Here is a 19,154-nt window from a genome sequence, read left to right as displayed (position 1 = left end):
CACATTTTATGATTATGCATTTACTCAGACAATAAATATTTGTTGGAAAACTACTTTGTGTAAAATATATATTATAATGCATGCTGAATTTAAGCTCTAGGGGTTTTATTATTTTGGTTTTAACATTATGTCAGTAGGAAATAAGATTTTTTATGAGAAACGTAGAATGGTGATAGAAAGCAACATATACACAGAGTCTATGTTCTGGTTCTTTCTTTAAAAAGGAACTGAAGATTTTAGTGGCAGACTAGTAGACAACTACAGTTCTGTGAAGCACAAGCTGATTTTGCAAGTGTTGAGATGGATATTCAAGGACACAGAACAGATTCTGGAGGGGCAGCTGGGGAAAGGTTAGTGAAGGTTGATTTTGGGGGGTTTCTTTTGTATGTTGGAATGAATCTTTACTCATTTAATCAAAAGAATATATATATATGCACACACATTATATATATTATATGTATATATATGTTCATTCAATATTATTTTATATTCATTTTGGGTATACAGCACAGTGGTTAGATAATCACATATATCACAAGGTGTTCCCATATTCCCAGTGCCCACCTGGCACCATACACAGTTATTACAGCATTATTAACTATATTCCCCATGCTGTACATGAATCCCCAGGACTATTCTGTAACTACAGTCTGAATTTCTCAATCCCTTCACCTTTATACCCAGTCCCCCAGGCCTCTCCCCTCTGGCCTGAATCTGCTTCCGTTTTGTTTGTTCGCTTAAATTCTCTTTAGATTCCATGTTTAAGTGAAATCATAGGGTATTTGTCTTTCTCTGACTTGTTTTATTTTCTTTAAACAAAACGTAAGCGGAGACATTTCGACCCTAGAGGGCTATAAATAAAAATCTGTGCTTCTTCACAGCTTATTGCTACTGAAGATGTAAAAAAAGAATAAATGAATTGTTTGGGGCTTGGGCTTTCTTCCTTTGTTTCCCACAACAGTCACTCATGCCACCAAACCCAAATGACCCTCCTTGACAGTTGAGAGAAGAAGTGAGAGAAAGTGAAGCTATTGGGAATAGATCTAATTAAGAGTGAAAGGAGAATGTACCACTGCACATTAAACAACTCTTCTTATCTCATTTGATCTTCAGCTATAACTTCGAGAACTATATCCAGATGCCATTGAAACAGCAATGTTCAATACATGTTCAGTGATTAAGACAGACTTTCAGAGATTCCATTCTAAGAAACTTGAAACTGGTTTAAGGAACACAGAACTTCTAGCAGAGATTTGTTGTCGGGGTGGGCTGGTGTCAAGAGTAGAATAGTACTGATCTAATATCTATTAGGTTATATATTGCGACTGTCACTGCTCTCATCCCAGTTGTGACTGCCCATAATATCTATAGACATGTAAATCCAAATTACATTTGTCTTCAATCAGCAGCATGAATGGGTCTTCTGCAGAGCCACCAGAGTTAACACACTGAGGGCAAAGCACTATCCCACAGTGTCTTTTTCTTCACTGTTTGGTCCACACTCAAAGCACATAGCTTCAGCAGTCAGGCAGCCAGTATAGATGTGTTCAAGGAGAGGCACCTCCTCTTGGATTCTTGTACATTACCTTTGGAATGAAATATAAAATTCACTTAGGGAAATACTTTAACTTTATGGAAGACAAAAGGAAGAAACGTGGGTACCCAATGGGTGACCTCAGAGAAAATTCTCCTAACCTCCCTAGTGTTTTTTCACTCCACCAGGGAGCTTCCCTTTTCTCAACTCTTTTGGTGACTCCACCAGTCACAAAACTGAAAACTCAGTTTCTCCATCTGTGAAATGGAAATAAGACAGGTATTTTGCAACATTGTTCTAAATAGAAAACAGTTCTGAACGACCATTGAATAGTATACTGCTTCAGATATTCAACAGTAGCCTCCCTTATCTTCAGGGGATGCATTCCAAGACCCCCAGTGGATGCCCCAAACCAGGGATAGTACCAACCACTATACATACTGTGTTTTTTATTATACATGCATACCTATGATAGTTTAACATATAAATTAGGCACTGTTAGAAATCAACAACAATAATAAAATAAGACAATTATAACAATACACTGTAACAAATGTTATGTGAATATGGCATCATTAAGTAAAATAAGGGTTACTGGAACATAAGCACTGTGACCTCAAGACAGTGTGTCTGATAACCAAGATGTTCCTGAGTGACTAAGGGTGGGGGTTGTGCACAGCATGGACATGCTGGCCAAAGGGATGGTTCACGTCCCTGGTGCAGTAGAGTGGGATGGTGCAAGATTTTATCACACTACTCAGAACAATGTGCAGTCTAAAAGTTGCTAATCGTTTATATTTGGAACTTCTCATTTAATAGTTCCAGACCACTTTTAACCACAGGTAAATGAAAATGTAGAAAGCAAAACACTGCAGATAAAGGACGGGGTCTGCTGCATGTGCATTTGATTGTCTAGCAGAAGGGATCAGCTATGTTCAATGCAGCCACTGCAGGGAGACTGTGTCACAGTAGAACTTTCTCACATGTTCCTGTTATGGACAAGTTTGTTAGTAAATCTGATTGATCAGAATAGAATTGAGTCTGTTTTATACTATAGTGTAATGAATTGTCACCTTTTTCAGGTCTTTCCTGTAATTTATTTTTTTAATGTAGTCTGAGTATGACTAAAGCTTAGCTCTAAGCACATTAGCATGAGGGGGTGGGTGGCTTCTCCATTGTGTGATCTTTGGCAACATAAGAGGCATGACAGGTTGGAGCACTGGTCTATAGACACAGCTCCCGGTGTTTACCCTGGTTTCCATAGAGTGCCCACAGCCACGTGGTGTAACTGCTCTAATATGTCATTTCTTTTTTTTTAATTTTTTTTCTTAATTTATTCATTTTAGAGAGGAGAGGGAGAGACAGAGAGAGAGAGAGAGAGAGAGAGAGAGAGAGAGAGAGAGAAGGGGGGGAGGAGCTGGAAGCATCAATTCCCATATGTGCCTTGACCAGGCAAGCCCAGGGTTTCAAACCAGCGACCTCAGCATTTCCAGGTCAACGCTTTATCCACTGCGCCACCACAGGTCAGGCTAATATGTCATTTCTTTTCGTGTAAAAATGAGAACAGAGATGCCTGATTTCTAAATTCCTTTTTAATTCTAATATATAGACACATTTCAACTGTAGTAAGTATAAGTCAATGTGTGTGGAGTTGTTGGCATTTTCTGTGAAAATAGTCTAACACATTTTTTTTATTGAATTAAAATCACTAAAAATCAAAGCAAAAGAGCAGAAAACCTTAAATTTTTGGCAGCGTGCCTTCCCTGACAATAGTACGTACTCACCTGAGAGCCACAGGAGCCCGAGGATAAGACAGTCCTTCATTCCAACTTGACTGAGTCCAGTCAGAAACACAAGAACGAAATCTGCTAATAGCTCCACCGAATTTAACTGAATACTGTGAGTAATAAGGGAGGGGTCCGCGGGTGAATGCTGAGAGCACTTACGGTTGACTCTGACCTGCAGTATTTGACTTTCTGTGTAAACGTAGAGCCGAGTCCTCCCTTGCATGTGCTGAGTTGATTAAAGAAGCACTATTTGCATTGACATGGACAGCAAATCTCATACTTTGGAGATATTGTGGGTCTGGTTCCAGACCATCACGATAAAGAGAAGTCACGGGAATCTTTTGGTTTCCCTGTTGCACATGAAAAGTGTGTTTGCATTCTGCTGTAGTCCAGTGGCTCTCAAACTTTGTGAAGTCGGGGAGCATTTAAAATCCTACAAATAATTGTAGGCACACTATATACAAATTTCTGAGAAATATGTTATAATAATTAAGTCAAATATTGAAGAAAAATAATATGAAGTCCAAGCATGCTTTTATGGTAATTAAACAATGAATACAACAAAATTAAATTTATTCTGACATTAAAAAATCATTTTTATATCACATTTTTTGAGTTATGCTTTTAGAATTTGTAAAAAATATGGGTTAAAAAATTTTTAAAAATGACAAAAAAGTTATCTTTTTATATATATATAGATACATTCTTAATAAGATTTAGTAAATTCGGCAGGTTCCGGTACAAATGTGTTAAGTTTTTTCATCATGTATCTATGAGAAACATGACCCTGATGTGTGCTAGTGATTTCTTCAAGATTTGGACATATATTTGAAAGGCAGACTCTCATTTCCTTGTCAATACATTGAAGAATTCCTCTCTTTTTACTCTTAATTGTGTTGAGTGCAGAAAACTCCCACCATACATAATACATATCATCTTAATTTTACACCAAACAAAATATAGAAGAAACTTGCCTCCAGTCTTTCTGGGGAACATGGGGAGTAGTGTAGACAATCCAGCACCCCAGCGTAACGCCTTTTGCAACCTAATCAGGCAAGTGAAGTGGGGGGTTGGGCAGACTGTCAGCTTATAGCCAGTTCCCCACACCTCTGTACCCCCAAAATCTAAACTCCAAAAACTCTGTTGGGTTTTTGATCCCCAACAGGTACATATTTCTCTAGAATACCATAGGGCGCATCTGGAAATCTAGGGCGCACATTTTGAGAACCATTGCTGTAGTCTATTGAGTGTGCAATGGCATTATGTCTAAAACACCAATGTATACACCTTACTTTAAAAATACTTTATTGCCTGACCAGGTGGTGGCGTAGTGGATAGAGCGTCAGACTGGGATGCGGAGGACCCAGGTTCAAGAACCTGAGTTTGCCAACTTGAGCGCGGGCTCATCCGGCTAGCGCAAAAAAATCTCACCAGCTTGGACCCAAGGTTGCTGGCTCGAACAAGGGCACATATAAGCAAATACATAATCACTTTCCTAAGTCACTAAATGTTCATCTTAGCCTCTTTTTCATCCTTTTATGTTTTCTTTTGCCTTTTCTGGAAGTCCGGGGAAATTACCTTGTAATGAGATATTGCTCACGTGTCTGAAGTTGTTCCTTCTTATGGGACCATGGGAGTATATTAGATTATAATCAGTATTCCTGAACAAGATAGACTAATCCACTGAATATTTTTTTCTAAAAGACCGTTTACATTGAGATAAAATGAGCAGATCTATTGATTCGCTTGGCTGATGACCTTTTGGTTTAGGAAACCTACAGGCTTACTCTGGAAAAAAAGTTAAGGAGAAATTCTCACTTTTGTACACCAAGTAAAACAAAAGGAAATGACAATTGGATTTCACCATGGACCCACAATCTCTGCCAAAGGGAGAGTAATGAAAAGAATGAGGCCACGATCTTACATTTCTAGCACTGGTCCATCCCTCAGAATCTGGGCTGAAAGGGAAGGGCTGCCCCTCTCTCACTAAGGGAGCAGAATTAGCTCAAGGGCCCTGAGAGAGTCAGACGCCCAACAATTCCCATGTTAGAAAAGGGCTGAGAAGCAGATGAGGACTGTGGAAGCTGGTAAGACCCTTGGCCTGATCTGGATGTCTGTGTCATGAAATGCCAATAATGCCATAGGAAAGAATACAAGTAGGGTCCTGCTTAGCAACAGAGACAGCCCAAACCGTTGAAAAATGCACATTCAACATGGTTATGCTAAAATCCCAAAGACATCTCTTTTCATGTTTGAGAGCAAACATTTTGATTTTAAATCTGTATTCACCACTACATCGAAAACAGCCACCTGTTACAGAGCAGGAACTCAAATATATATATTTTAAATATATTCTTCTTCCCAGAATATCATATTTCCCCATGTATAAGACGTACCCTTTTCCAAAAAATTTGGGGTCTAAAAACTGGGTGCGTCTTATACGTGGTTGTAGATATTTTTACTTGCATTTCCCACTTTTTCGCACTTGTTTTTGCGCTCATCGTGGAAGACAGTGATTTGTCATCAGACACAGATGAGGACAAGCTAATGGATGGAAGTGTTGACAGTGATGAAGAGTTGTATGGATTTTATGATGAATAAAACTTGAGTTCAATAACTTTATGTAATATATATATTTTTCAAAATTCGGGCCCCAAAATTAAGGTTCATCTTATACATGGGAGCTTCTTATACATGGGGAAATATGGGTGTATTCTGGGAGTGTTTTGGAAAGAAGCAGCCCTCATAGAATGCCAAACAAATCAATACTTAGGACAATTCCCTTCTGCCTTTTCCCCTACCTGTAATTCTGGTGCTCATCCCTATTGAAATCTGGCTTGCCATGATTTCAGTGGGACTTGCTGTCATTTGCATATTGGTAAAAACCACCCCCTCGGCTGTGCACAGCACTAGTCAGTTCTGAAACCCCAGAAACAGTCACCTGGCACTGAAATAGAACATTCTGCTCTTGTCAGTTTCTTTACCACGGGAGAGATAACAGATACAGCTTTCCGTAATTTAATCAGGTATAGTTCATGGAAAATGATACTTCCCAGCAAGCCCCATTTCCAGGGCCTTTCCTGTCTCTGCTTCTGTTATTCTGTCCCTGCATCCTGCCTCTGCTCAGCTTGATCTGAAAGCTCATCATCCTAGGATGTGAATACCACTCTCCATCACTCTCTCCCCATGGCCTGTTGTATGAAACGCACTGTGTTGGATGATAGCAGCTGAGAAGGAAGGGACAATATCTCAGCTGTCTGAAAAAATGAGAAAGAGGGCCTTCTCGGTTTTCCAATGCATGTGATGTTTACTTTAAAAACGAGCTGTAAACAAGAGTCAGAGCCTCACTGCCAGTCGTGACCCTCTTGTTCAGAGAGTTGACTGCATACAGGCTACCGACAATGCTTCCTCATCCAATCGCTGCAAGATTCAAGTTGATGCAAATATCTGTCTTTGTCTGGCATATGCACTTGATTCTTGTCCTTTCATTTTTTTTTAATAGAGAAAGGCAATTAATTCCATTATAAGCACTTACATGGTTAGTCATGGAGAACAACAGGCCTGCTGGTGAAACAGGTCACCCAAAACAGAGATAGTATCAAACTGGAAGTCAGGGACTATTGAAAAAAAGAAGCAACTCTTATTCAGATTGATTTAATTTTAAAAACAAACACAAGCTATCGATTCACTCTTCTCAACTTAACTGGGCCATCGACCTGTGGTATAGCTCTTAGATAAAAACACATCTTTACAACTTGATGGGCCCAAGGTGTTGTTTTTCTTTTAAAGCCAACTCATAGAACAGAATGAAATCATATGAAAATAGTTCAAGAAATACACTAAGAAGCAAAAATATGTGGGAAGAGATTACATAGTTTGACTTAACTGGAGAACTGAGAGGAGACTGCACACAGGACGGTGTGCAGCCCAAAAAGCCAGGTGTGAAGATTACAGAGTGGGAATTGATATGACTTCAGTATCCTCTGCTTCTTAAATAAACATGATGTCTGGCAGCACTGACATTCATGGCTCCAACTCCTACCTACTTGGCTCTATTCCTTACTTTTTCTTTTACTTAAATGAGTCTGAAGAATTTAGGGGATATAGCATAAGAAAAATAAAATAACCATACATAATATTCCCCTTTGGGTGGCTACTTTAGATCTTTATTACAAGAAAATTCTTGAAGAAAATTTAAATATAAGACTGTGGCTTTGCTGAATCAAGTCCCCCAGTGACCATTTCGGAAACACCTTCCGTTTGGGTTACTAGCATTGTTGATGGTCCCTATAATAGAGGGACCACTGAACAGAGTCTGTGTCTCAAAACCAACCAGTGTTCAACCAGTGTCAGGGTTGTGAGGGAAAAGGGGGAATCCAAAATCACGAGAAGTACAGATGGATACCTAAGACCCTTCAGGATCGTCATCATTGTAAGTGTTCTCTGCCATTTGCCACACTGGCATGGTATTGTCTTCTAACACAGAACAGATCATTCAAGGTGCATTGGGGTTCCAGGAGAAATCAGATATCTTGGTGGTGTGACCACAATGAATAAACAACAACTCTAGGGGGGCGTCTTCTGGGAATTGTTCCTCTCCGATTCTCTTTAAATTCCAGATATTCAGTCTGCAGTCAGCACCTCTGGAAGCCACAATAGTTTCGTTGTGAAGTGGCCACTGAACCTGGAATATTTCATCCTTATGCAATTCAACAGAATGCAACTTAAGTTTCAGATTTCTCAGAATCCTCAAGGCAACACTTTTAGCTGATTCTGTGGCAAGAATGAATTCACTGTTATGATCAAGAGAAAGGTAGTTAGTTCACTTCAGCAGTGTAAGCATCAACTGAGTGTCTTGGTTTTAGAATTATTGTTTCAATGAGTATCTCAGGTCACAAGTGTCTGAACATTAGCACTGACCCAAATGGAGACACATGGGACAGATGCCAGGAATCGTCTTCTACTAATGTTGGACTCACTGTAAAGATGGTCTTTGCATCCCCAACTTTTCCTTCCTTTGACACAGCACTGATGTCCCACAGGCAGATGATATAGTCATCTGAAGCATTAAGTAACTGCCCACTGACATTTCAGTTTAAAGAAAGCCCATAGCTTTCCTTCTGATATCCATGGATATGCAAGTCTGGGGTACACTGTCCAGAAGGATCTGGTTTAGATGGCTGTTTTGTATAGTCAAAACCAAGAACACTACCGGATGGAGTCTTTGTTGCAGTAATGCAAGGCTTCTACAGCACATATGGTGCCCTGCTTACTTCTCCTTCATGGTTGATCTTGATTTCTATTCCAATTTTTCCACTATCAGAGCCCAAATGTCCAAATTCTCCTTTCTCTCTAGTGTAGCATGAAGCATCAAACTAAACATCATTGTTAAGGAGCTGCACATCGGCTGTCACAAGGTGGCTTTGTTCATCCAATGTATGTGTCCCCAAGACGAGTTGATGAATGCTGAAATCTTTCCTTTCTGGTCTAGTTATATCTGGAAGCCACTGCGCTTTTAAGGTGGGCCAATCCAGAGCACGGGTCACCACCAAATTGTAAAGAAAAGAGGTGTTCTTTTTCTATATTTTGTACCCTTTGTTGATCACACAGTCTTCTACCGCATCATCAAATGCTGCTTCCTGGTTGGCCCTGGCACAGAGACAAGCCAGGGGTTCCCGGGGTCTAGAGTTGCAGGAAGGGTAAGGAGGCCATGGGCACTTGCTCTTGTCTTTATTTTTTAAGCTATTATTAATTTTAGCTTTTCTTTATGATTCTGTCTGTAATTTATTTGCAAGTTGGAAGATGGTCTATCATGATCTTGACACAGAAGTCATTGTCTTCTAAATTCAAGTGTGATTAACAGGCTAATGAATGTCATAGTCATTTTACTTTTTACACGGAAACAATAAACAAATCCAAGTTGAAGCTGTATTACTGAGTGGAAACAATGCCAGTGTCAGGAAACTCATAGTCCAGTTTTTACCCCTACTTGTTAATTATGTGACCGTAAAAAGGTCACTTAACCTTTTAGAATCTGTTTATTTTTTCTTCACAAAGTGACAATAATCATACTTATTCTAAGGACCTCTCAGGGGTGTAATGAGGACCAACTGGGTTAATACCTGACAAATCTCTTTGTGGTCATTAACACTCTTAAACCCAATTATGCCCATGACCTTGGTGTCGGGCAGTGGCCTAAGGAAACAGCCCAGCTAACTGAGCGTCCAGGTCACAAAAGTGATTCACTAATATTTAGCCATTACTGAATGTAGATTTTTTTTCTTTTTTTTTTTTTTTTGTATTTTTCTGAATTTGGAAACGGGGAGGCAGTCAGACAGACTCCCGCATGCGCCCGACCGTGATCCACCCAGCATGCCCACCAGGGGGTGGTGCTCTGCCCCTCTGGGGTGTTGCTCTGTTGCAACCAGGGCCATTCTAGCACCTGGGGCAGAGGCCATGGAACCATCCTCAGCGCCCAGGGCCAACTTTGCTCCAATGGAGCCTCGGCTGTGGGAGGAGAAGAGAGAGACAGAGAAGAAGGAGAGGGGAGGGGTGGAGAAGCAGATGGGCACTTCTCCTGTGTGCCCTGGCTGGGAATCGAACCTGGGATTCCTGCACACCAGGCTGATGCTCTACCACTGAGCCAACCGGCCTGGGCCACTGAATGTAGATTTTGAACACAAAACTTAAATGGTACTTGTGAATGCTCTAGCCTCTGTCATTAAAAGGAAAAATAGACATTTTTTTTTTTTTGGCCAAGCTGTTAAATTTACATGAATTTTACCTGCCACCTTCTGGACTTCTACAAAAAGAGCTTTTCTTTCATATTTCTTTTCCTTTTTATTCATAAGAATATGTGAATTTCCATACTCTAATTGCACTGCTCTTGGCAGCATAAAGCAGGGGCCAAATGAGACCAAAGAGTCACAGTTGACCTTTTTTGCTGTTGTTACTAAAATTAAACCAAGGAGTACGCAGTTCACGTTGGAAAGCATTGTGTTGAGAAGGAAGCAATGAAAAATTGATCTTTAATTTCTTTAAAGCTCAGTGAAAGCAAGGACTTCTAAATAGAGCTATAATTTACAGGCTAATAATAAATGCCACAGGTATCTTGCTATGAACATGAAAATTAGCAAACGTATAGGGAGAGACTTGTTTGGAATATGGCAATTCTAAGGACATGGAACTACAACGCACAGCAGTTACATATTTTCTTTTTAATTGGTGCATAGTGCTCTTCTCTAACTGGAGAGAATAATAGGAAGTCCCAGGCTCTTGGCCCTGATTGTGAGTGCCATTGAATAGAATGGCCTGCCTTCACGGTGCCACAGGCCATTGATTTTAAGGAACAAGGTTCATTGTCAGATTATGACAGAAAATTCTTTTTTTTTCTTTAGTCTTAAGCTTTTGAAAGAAGCCTGTGAACGTACCTTTATTTTCTATGCTAATATGACTTTCCCCTTTATGTGCAAATAGGAAAACTGAGATAAAGAGAAATGGAAGAATATGTACGTGTTTTTTTTTTTTTTATCATTTTCTGCTTTGTATTATTTTGCATGTCTTTTCTTCCTAACAAACTAATTACATCTTGAAGAAAAGACCATGTCTTGTCCATCATGGGAGTTGCTTGGCAGGCACCGTCACAGCGCGCCATCCCTCTAACGCGTGTAGTTAACGCACATGTTGAAGGACTCAGTTCACAGGAGGCCTATGATCTTTCCTCTAGTCTAGGGGACTCCTTGAAACGTCTTTTTAGGAAATTTGTAGGAGGATAGTACAGGTTTTGGAGGTTTCCCAAGACCACCTTCACATGCAAGGGTGTGCTGGAAAGACCAAGAAAGGCTGTGTACTCACAGCTACAGTTTATTATAGCAAAAAACCATTATAACCAAACCAGCAAAGGGAACAGGCATGTTGGAAAGGCTCCAGGGAAGCCCCAGTGGAGACTTGCTGATGGTGCTTACTTCTCCTGGTCATGATGAGTGACAATATTGCACAGAGTATTGTCAGGAAGGCCACTCAAGCGTCAGGGTTCAGATTTCCCCCCAAACTTTACTGAGGAATAACTGACAGATAAAATTGTAAGATATTTAAAGTATATGTTGTAATGATTTGATATGTGTGTACATTGTGAAGTGATTCCTCCCAAGTTGTTAATCAACACATCCATGACACCATTTATTTATTTATTTACTAAGAACATTTCGATTCTACTGTCCTAGAAATTTCAATTATTCAGGTCAGTATTACAGAAAGAGATTGGCAAAAGGGTACAAACTCTTAAGTCGTCAGGTGAATAAAGTCTGGGAAGCTATAGTTGATAACACTGTATTGTATAATTAAAATTTGCTAAGGGATTTAGAGATTTTTATTGGGGATCAACCATGTAGACTTGGCTGGCTACCCTTGGCTGATCTTAGCCTCAAGGTTCTGCAGAGGTCAAGCTGATACGGCATGGGCCAAGGCTCCTACCACAAATCAAATTATTAGCATAGACAACCCCCGGTAGCCTCAGCCCTCCAGCTAAACAAAAATATTCCTATCAGGCATAATGTTCCAAGAACTTCGAGTTTACTTCCAAGGAGCTGGGTACAAGAGGCAAGTTTAATCCTTTATTGCATATACACACACAATATCTACTATTTATACTATATTTACTATACTGAGACTATTTACATTATATTCCAAAGAAATAAGAATTAGTTGAAATTGCTAAGTACTTCATTGTTGAGATTCTATATTAAGTAATTATAGCTGCGATTGATGGGATACAGCTATGCTGGAGCCAAAGAGAAAAGCTCAAGAGATCCCAGAGCTGATGGCTTCTCCAAGCTGAAGTGGTCCATGGCAAATCAGCGTCTTCTCTTGTGACCACAGGCCACCAAGGGAGGAGAGTGTGGGACACTGCTTCTAGTGGGAGTTACAAGACTTCCCCTACCATTGCCAGTCAGCCACAGGGTTTTGTTTTGTTTTCCCATATCCTTTATTCCTGCTAAATAAACTTGGTCCTAGGGAAAGTATATTGTGTGTCATGGATTTTATTATCAATCCAAACTAGGGACACCTGCTGATAGTTGAACAGAGTGGATATTGGATTATATAACTACTATCTGTGATGACTACAATATGATTGACCTCTTTAACTTTTCCAATTAATTGCTTTAGTTTCTACCACACTCCCAAACTACATTAGTAATAAATTTATTATCTTTCCTTTGAGATCTTCCTTGCTACTCTTCTCTTCTCTGAATATGGTCAATTGGGCAAGAATTCGAAAGGCAAATCCAGTCAGTGCTGCTGTGGTTTCTATTAATCCACCATAAATTGGGGGAGATTTAGATCTAGGACTTCTCCTTAGAAGATCTGGGCTTTTTACACAAACTGGTCTGTAATAAGAGGAGAAGAGAGAATTATGATAAAATGATTCTAACAAGGACATCAAGACCATTCAATGGAGAAAGGACAAGCTTTTCAGCAATTGATACTGGGAAAACTGGAGCCCCACATGTGAAAGAATGAAATTCGACCCTTAGCTAACAGTATGTACAAAAATTAAGTCTAAATGGATCAAAGATTTAAATGTAAAAGATAATGTATCAAACACTTAAAAGAAAACAGATCAAAGATTTGGGACAGTGAATTTTGCAATGATTTCTTGGATATGACACCAAATGCACAGGCAACAAAAGAAAAAATAAACAAATTAGACATTATGAAAATTAAAAATTTTGTTCATTAAAAGACAACATCAATAGAGTAAAAGGCAACCCACAGAATAGAAACAAATATTTTTATTTTTTTATCAATTTTAATAGGGTGACATTGATAAATCAGGGTACATATGTTCAGAGAAAACAGATCTAGATTATTTTGCCATTTTCTTATGCTGCATTCCCATCACCCAAAGTCCAATCGTCTTTCGTCATATTCTAACTGGTTTTCTTTGTGCCCCTCCCCTCCCCCATCCCCCTCCCTCTCCTCCCCCCACCCATAACTCCCACACTCTTGTCCATGTCTCTGAGTCTCATTTTTATGTCCCACCTATGTAAGGAATCATAGTTCTTAGTTTTTTCTGATTTACTTATTTCGCACAGTATACTGTTATCAAGATTCATCCATGTTGTTGTAAATGATCTGATGTCATCATTTCTTATGGCTGAGTAGTATTCCATAGTATATATGTACCAAAACTTTTTAATCCACTCGTCCTCTGACGGACACTTGGGCTGTTTCCAGATCTTTGCTATTGTGAACAATGCTGCCATAAACATGGGGGTGCATTTCTTCTTTTCATACAGTGCTATGGTGTTCTTGGGGTATATTCCTAACAGTGGTATAGCTGGGTCAAAAGGCAGTTCGATTTTTAATTTTTTGAGGAATCTCCATACTGTTTTCCACAGTGGCTGCACCAGTCTGCATTCCCACCAGCAGTGCAGGAGGGTTCCCTTTTCTCCACATCCTTGCCAGCACTTATTCTGTGTTGTTTTATTGATGAGCGCCATTCTGACTGATGTTAGGTGATATCTCATTGTGGTTTTAATTGCATTTCTCTAATGATTAGTGATGTTGAGCATTTTTTCATATGCCTATTGGCCATCTGTGTGTCCTCTTTGGAGAAGTGTCTATTCATTTCTTTTGCCCATTTTTGGATTGGATTGTTTGTCTTCCTGGTATTAAGTTTTACAAGTTCTTTATAAATTTTGGTTATTAACCCCTTATCAGACGCATTGTCAAATATATTCTCCCATTGTGTAGTTTGTCTTTTTATTCTGTTCTTATTGTCTTTAGCTGTGCAGAAGCTTTTTAGTTTGATATAGTCCCATTTGTTTATCCTGTTTTTTATTTCACTTGCCTGTGGAGACAAATCAGCAAATATATTGCTGCGAGAAATGTCAGAGAGCTTACTGCCTATGTTTTCTTCTAAGATGCTTATGGTTTCATGGCTTACATTTAAGTTTTTTTTATCCATTTTCAGTTTATTTTTGTGAATGGTGTAAGTTGGTGGTCTAGTTTCATTTTTTTGCAGGTAGCTGTCCAATTTTCCCAACACCATTTGTTGAAGAGGCTGACTGTCTTTACTCCAATGTATGCTCTTACCTCCTTTGTCAAGTATCAGTTGTCCATAAAGGTATGGGTTTATTTCTGGGTTCTCAGTTCTCTTCCATTGATCTATATGCCTGGTCTTATGCCAGTACCAGGCTGTTTTGAGTACAATGGCCTTATAGTATAACTTGATATCTGGAAGTGTGATACCTCCCACTTTATTCTTCCTTTTCAAGATTGCTGAGGCTATTTGTGTTCTCTTTTGGTTCCATATACATTTTTGTAATATGTGTTCTATATCTTTGAAGTAAGTCATTGGTATTTTAATCAGTATTGCATTGAATTTATAAATTGCTTTGGGTAATATAGACATTTTAATGATGTTTATTCTTCCTAACCATGAGCACGGTATATGCTTCCACTTGTTTGTATCTTCCCTGATTTCTTTTATCAATGTTTTATAATTTTCCGAGTACAAGTCTTTAATCTCCCGGTTAAATTTATTCCTAGGTACTTTATTTTTTTGGTTGCAATAGTAAAGGGGATTGATTCCTTAATTTCTCTTTCTGACTATTCGTTGCTGATGTCTAAAAATGCCTCTGATTTCTGAGTATTAATTTTATATCCTGCTACCTTGCTAAATTCATTTATCAGGTCTAGTAGTTTTTTGATGCGACTTTAGGGTTTTCTATATACAATATTATATCATCTGCAAATAATGATAGTTTTACTTCTTCTTTTTCAATTTGGATGCCTTTTATTTCTTTTTCTTGTCTGATTGCTGTGGCTAGGACTTCCAGGACTATGTTGAATAAGAGTGGTGAAAGGGGGCACCCCTGCCTTTTTCCTGATCTTAAGGCAATTGCTTTTAATTTTTGCCCATTGAGTATGATGTTGGCTGTGGGTTTGTCATAAATGGCCTTTATCATGTTGAGGTATGTTCCCTGTATTCCCACTTTGCTGAGAGTTTTGATCATGAATGGGTGCTGGATTTTATCAAATGCTTTTTCTGCATCTATTGAAATTATCATGTGATTTTTCTCCTTCCTTTTGTTTATGTGATGAGTCACATTGATTGATTTGTGAATATTGTACCAGCCTTGCCTCCCAAGAATAAATCCCACTTGATCATGGTGTATGATTTTTCCGGTTTGCTAATATTCTGTTGAGGATTTTAGCATCTAAATTCATCAGGGATATTGACCTATAATTTTCTTTCTTTGTGTTGTCTTTGCCTGGTTTTGAAATCAGAAGTATGCTCGCCTCATAAAAGGAGCTTGGAAGTCTACCTTCTTCTTGAATTTTTTGAAATAGCTTGAGAAGGATAGGCGTTAGTTCTTCTTTGAATATTTGGTAGAATTCACTTGTGAAGCCATCAGGCCCAGGACTTTTCTTTTTTGGGAGTTTTTTTGATAACTGTTTCAATCTCATTTGCTGTAATTGGTGTTTAGGTTTTCTGATTCTTCCAGATTAATTCTTGGAAGATTATATGTTTCAAGGAATTTGTCCATTTCATCTAGGTTGTCTAGTTTTTTGACATACAGTTCTTCATAGTATTTTCTAACAACATTTTGTATTTCTGTTGTGTCAGTTGTTATTTCTCCACTCTCGTTTCTAATTTTATTTATTTGAGTCCTCTCTCTTTTTTTCTTGGTGAGTCTTGTTAAAGGTTCATCGATCGTGTTTACCTTCTCAAAGAACCAGCTCCTGGTTTCATTGATCCTCTGTATTGTTTCCTTAGCCTCTATGTCATTTATTTCTGATCTTTATTATTTCCTTCCTTCTACTAGCTCTGGGCTTTACTTGCTGTTCTTTTTCTAGTTCTTTTAGATGTAGGGTCAAGTTGTTTATTTGAGCTTTTTCTAGCTTCTTGAGGTATGCCTGTAATGCTATGAACTTCCCTCTCAAGACTGCTTTTGCTGTGTCCCATAAATTTTGAGTTGATGTATGCTCATTATCGTTCATTTCTAGGAATTTTTAAATTTCTTCCTTGATCTCATTGTTTACCCATTTGTACTCCGCATCTGGAAGTTTGATTATTTCCATATCACTCAGCTCATCTCTCAAGGGTGTCTCTTGTGGTTTCATTTGGGCTGCACTCCTTTGTCTTCTCATAATGGTGTTTGATTTGTAGAGTTGCTTGAGTCTAGGCTTGGTGTTTTCTGCCTCCTGTTTTCAGTTGTGTTATTTCTAGGTCTTCTTGGATTGGTATCAGCTATTATTTGTAATCCACTTTCGGATTTGGGCAGCTTTGAAGTCTTGATTTGTTTGTTTTCTTAACAGGTGATAGTCTTGTTAACTGATCTCAGCAGGGGGCTTCCTTGAAACTGTAACCAGGAATGCTGTGGGTGTAACCTGAGACGCTGAAGGTCTGTTCCACCAACTAATCTCACTGGGGGCAGGGTTTTTTCTCAGCTTCAGTAGGGGGAGGTGTATCTCAGATCTCCATGGAGACCTGAGTTACTGCCCCTCCTCCCCACTTCTTGTTTTCAGCTGTGTCTTGTTGCACTGATTGGAGCTGGATAGATGTCCGGAGATCTCTGATCCGGAAGCACTTCAGCTCTGTTTTATGAAAGGTTCAGTCCCTCCCCCAGCTATGGCTGCCTCCAGCACGAATGAGTCAGCTTTTTTATTTCGTTCCTTGCATACCTTAGCCCCTCACAGTCTGTCCCTCTCCTTGTCCTTTCCACTTGGGAGATAAGCTGGTCTTTTCAACCCACCTTGCTCCCTGGTCGCCAGGTAAGTGGCTGTGAGAAGTAGTTTCTGCTCTTTTTCCTCTGTGAAATCCTCTCTGGGCTCTCAGCCTCACCCACCCCCCTGCCGTTCCTGTAAGCAGAGGAGATTCAGGCACTCCTTACCAGGTTTATTGTGGCTTCCTCTTTGCTCCTTGGTTTTTGAGAGCTGTTCTTGCAGCTCAGTGTTGGTTTTTCACGCTGATTTTTCCTAAATTGATTTGTATTCCAGTTTGGTGTTGAGAGCTGGGCGTCTGTGTGTCCGCCTACTCCGCTGCCATCTTCAAAAGCCTGTTTACCCATTTGTTATTTAATAACGTACTATTTAGTTTCTAAGTGTTTGAGTATTTTTCAGTTTTTCTATTGTGGTTGATTTCTAGTTTTATGCCATTGTGATCAGAGAAAGTGCTCGATATGATTTCAATATTCTTCAATTTGTTGAGACTGCTTTTGTGCCCTAACATGTGGTCTATTCTAGAGAATGTACTATGAGCACTTGAAAAGAATGTATATTCTGCTGCTTTAGGGTGAAAGGTTCTGAAGATATCTATTAAATCGAGTTGATCTAGTATGTCCTTTAAGTCTGTTGTTTCTTTGTTAATTTTCTTTCTTGAGGATCTATCTAGTGATGTTAGTACGGTATTGAAATCCCCTACTATTATAGTATTGCTGTTGATCTCACTCTTTATATCCATCAAAGTCTGCTTTATATATTTAGGTGCTCCTATATTAGGTGCGTAGATATTTATAATGGTTATATCTTCCTGTTGGATTGCTCCCTTTATCATTATGTAGTGACCTTCTTTATCTCTTACTATAGTCTTTGTTTTAAAGTCCATTTTGTCTGATGTAAGTATTGCTACCTTAGTTTTTTTTTCATTTCCATTTGTGTAAAATATTTTTTTCCATCCATTTATCTTCAGTCTATGTGCATCTTTTTTTTTAAGGTGTGTCTCTTGTAGACAGCATATGTATGGGTCCTGTTTTCTTATCCAAGCAGCTACCCTATGTCTTTTGATCGGATCATTTAATCCATTTACATTTAAGGTTATTATTGATATGTAATTGTTTATTGTCATTTTATTCTTTAAAATTGTATTCCTCTTTTGCTATATTCTTTTTCTCCTTTGATCTGTTTACAACAGGCCCCTTAGCATTTCTTGCAGCCTTGGTTTGGTTGTAGTGAATTCCTTGAGGTTTTGTTTGTCTGGAAAGCTTTCTATTTCTCCTTCAATTTTAAATGATAGTGTTGCTCGATAAAGTAGTCTTGGTTGTAGGCTCTTATTCTGCATTACTTTGAAGATTTCTTGCCATTCCCTTCTGGCCTCAAGTGTTTCTGTTGAGAAGTCGGATGTCATCCTTATGGGGGCTCCTTTGTAGGTGATAACTTTTTTTTCTCTAGCAGCTTTTAATATTTTCTCTTTATTGCTTAGCTTTGGTATTTTAATTATGATGTGTCTTAGTGTAGGTTTCTTTGGGTTTCTCTTTAATGGAGTTCTTTGTGCTTCCTGAACATGTGAGATGTTTTCCTGCCTTTTTTCAGCTATGATATGCTTGAACAAAGTCTCTATCCCTTGTTCTTTCTCTTCTTCTTCAGGAACTCCTATGATGCAGATGTTATTTCTCTTCATGTTGTCACAGAGCTCTCTTAGAGTTTCCTCAGACCTTTTGAGTCTCTTTTCTTTTTCTGCTCTGTTTCTGTGCCTTTATTTATCGTGTCCTTTAACTCGCTGATTTGTTTCTCAGCTTCATCCATCCTGCTTTTAATTCCTTCCACTGTGTTCTTCATTTCTGATATCGTATTTGTCATTTCTGACTGATTCTTTTTTATTATTTCAATGTCCATTTTTATATCTGCTATCTCTTTATTTAGGTGTTTGTAATGACCATCTATTGTTGTTCTAATATTTTTGAGCATGCTAATAATCGTTATTTTATTTTATTTTTTATTTATTTATTTTTACTTTTTTTAGATTTTATTTATTCATTTTTATTAGAAAGAGAGGGAGAGATAGAGAGAGAACAGGGGGAGGAGCAGGAAACATCAACTCCCATATG

General features: G+C 38.7%; 1 pseudogene; it reads right to left on the bottom strand.

Moving 5' to 3' along the window:
* Positions 1 to 7,726: 7,726 nt before the first annotated feature.
* On the bottom strand, positions 7,727 to 10,975 carry LOC136319436 (histone-binding protein RBBP4 pseudogene; annotated as a pseudogene).
* Positions 10,976 to 19,154: the final 8,179 nt, after the last annotated feature.

This window comes from Saccopteryx bilineata, chromosome 1 (genome assembly GCF_036850765.1).
Source record: "Saccopteryx bilineata isolate mSacBil1 chromosome 1, mSacBil1_pri_phased_curated, whole genome shotgun sequence".
NCBI classification, from domain to species: domain Eukaryota; kingdom Metazoa; phylum Chordata; class Mammalia; order Chiroptera; family Emballonuridae; genus Saccopteryx; species Saccopteryx bilineata.
This window is presented reverse-complemented; position numbering and strand designations above follow the sequence as displayed.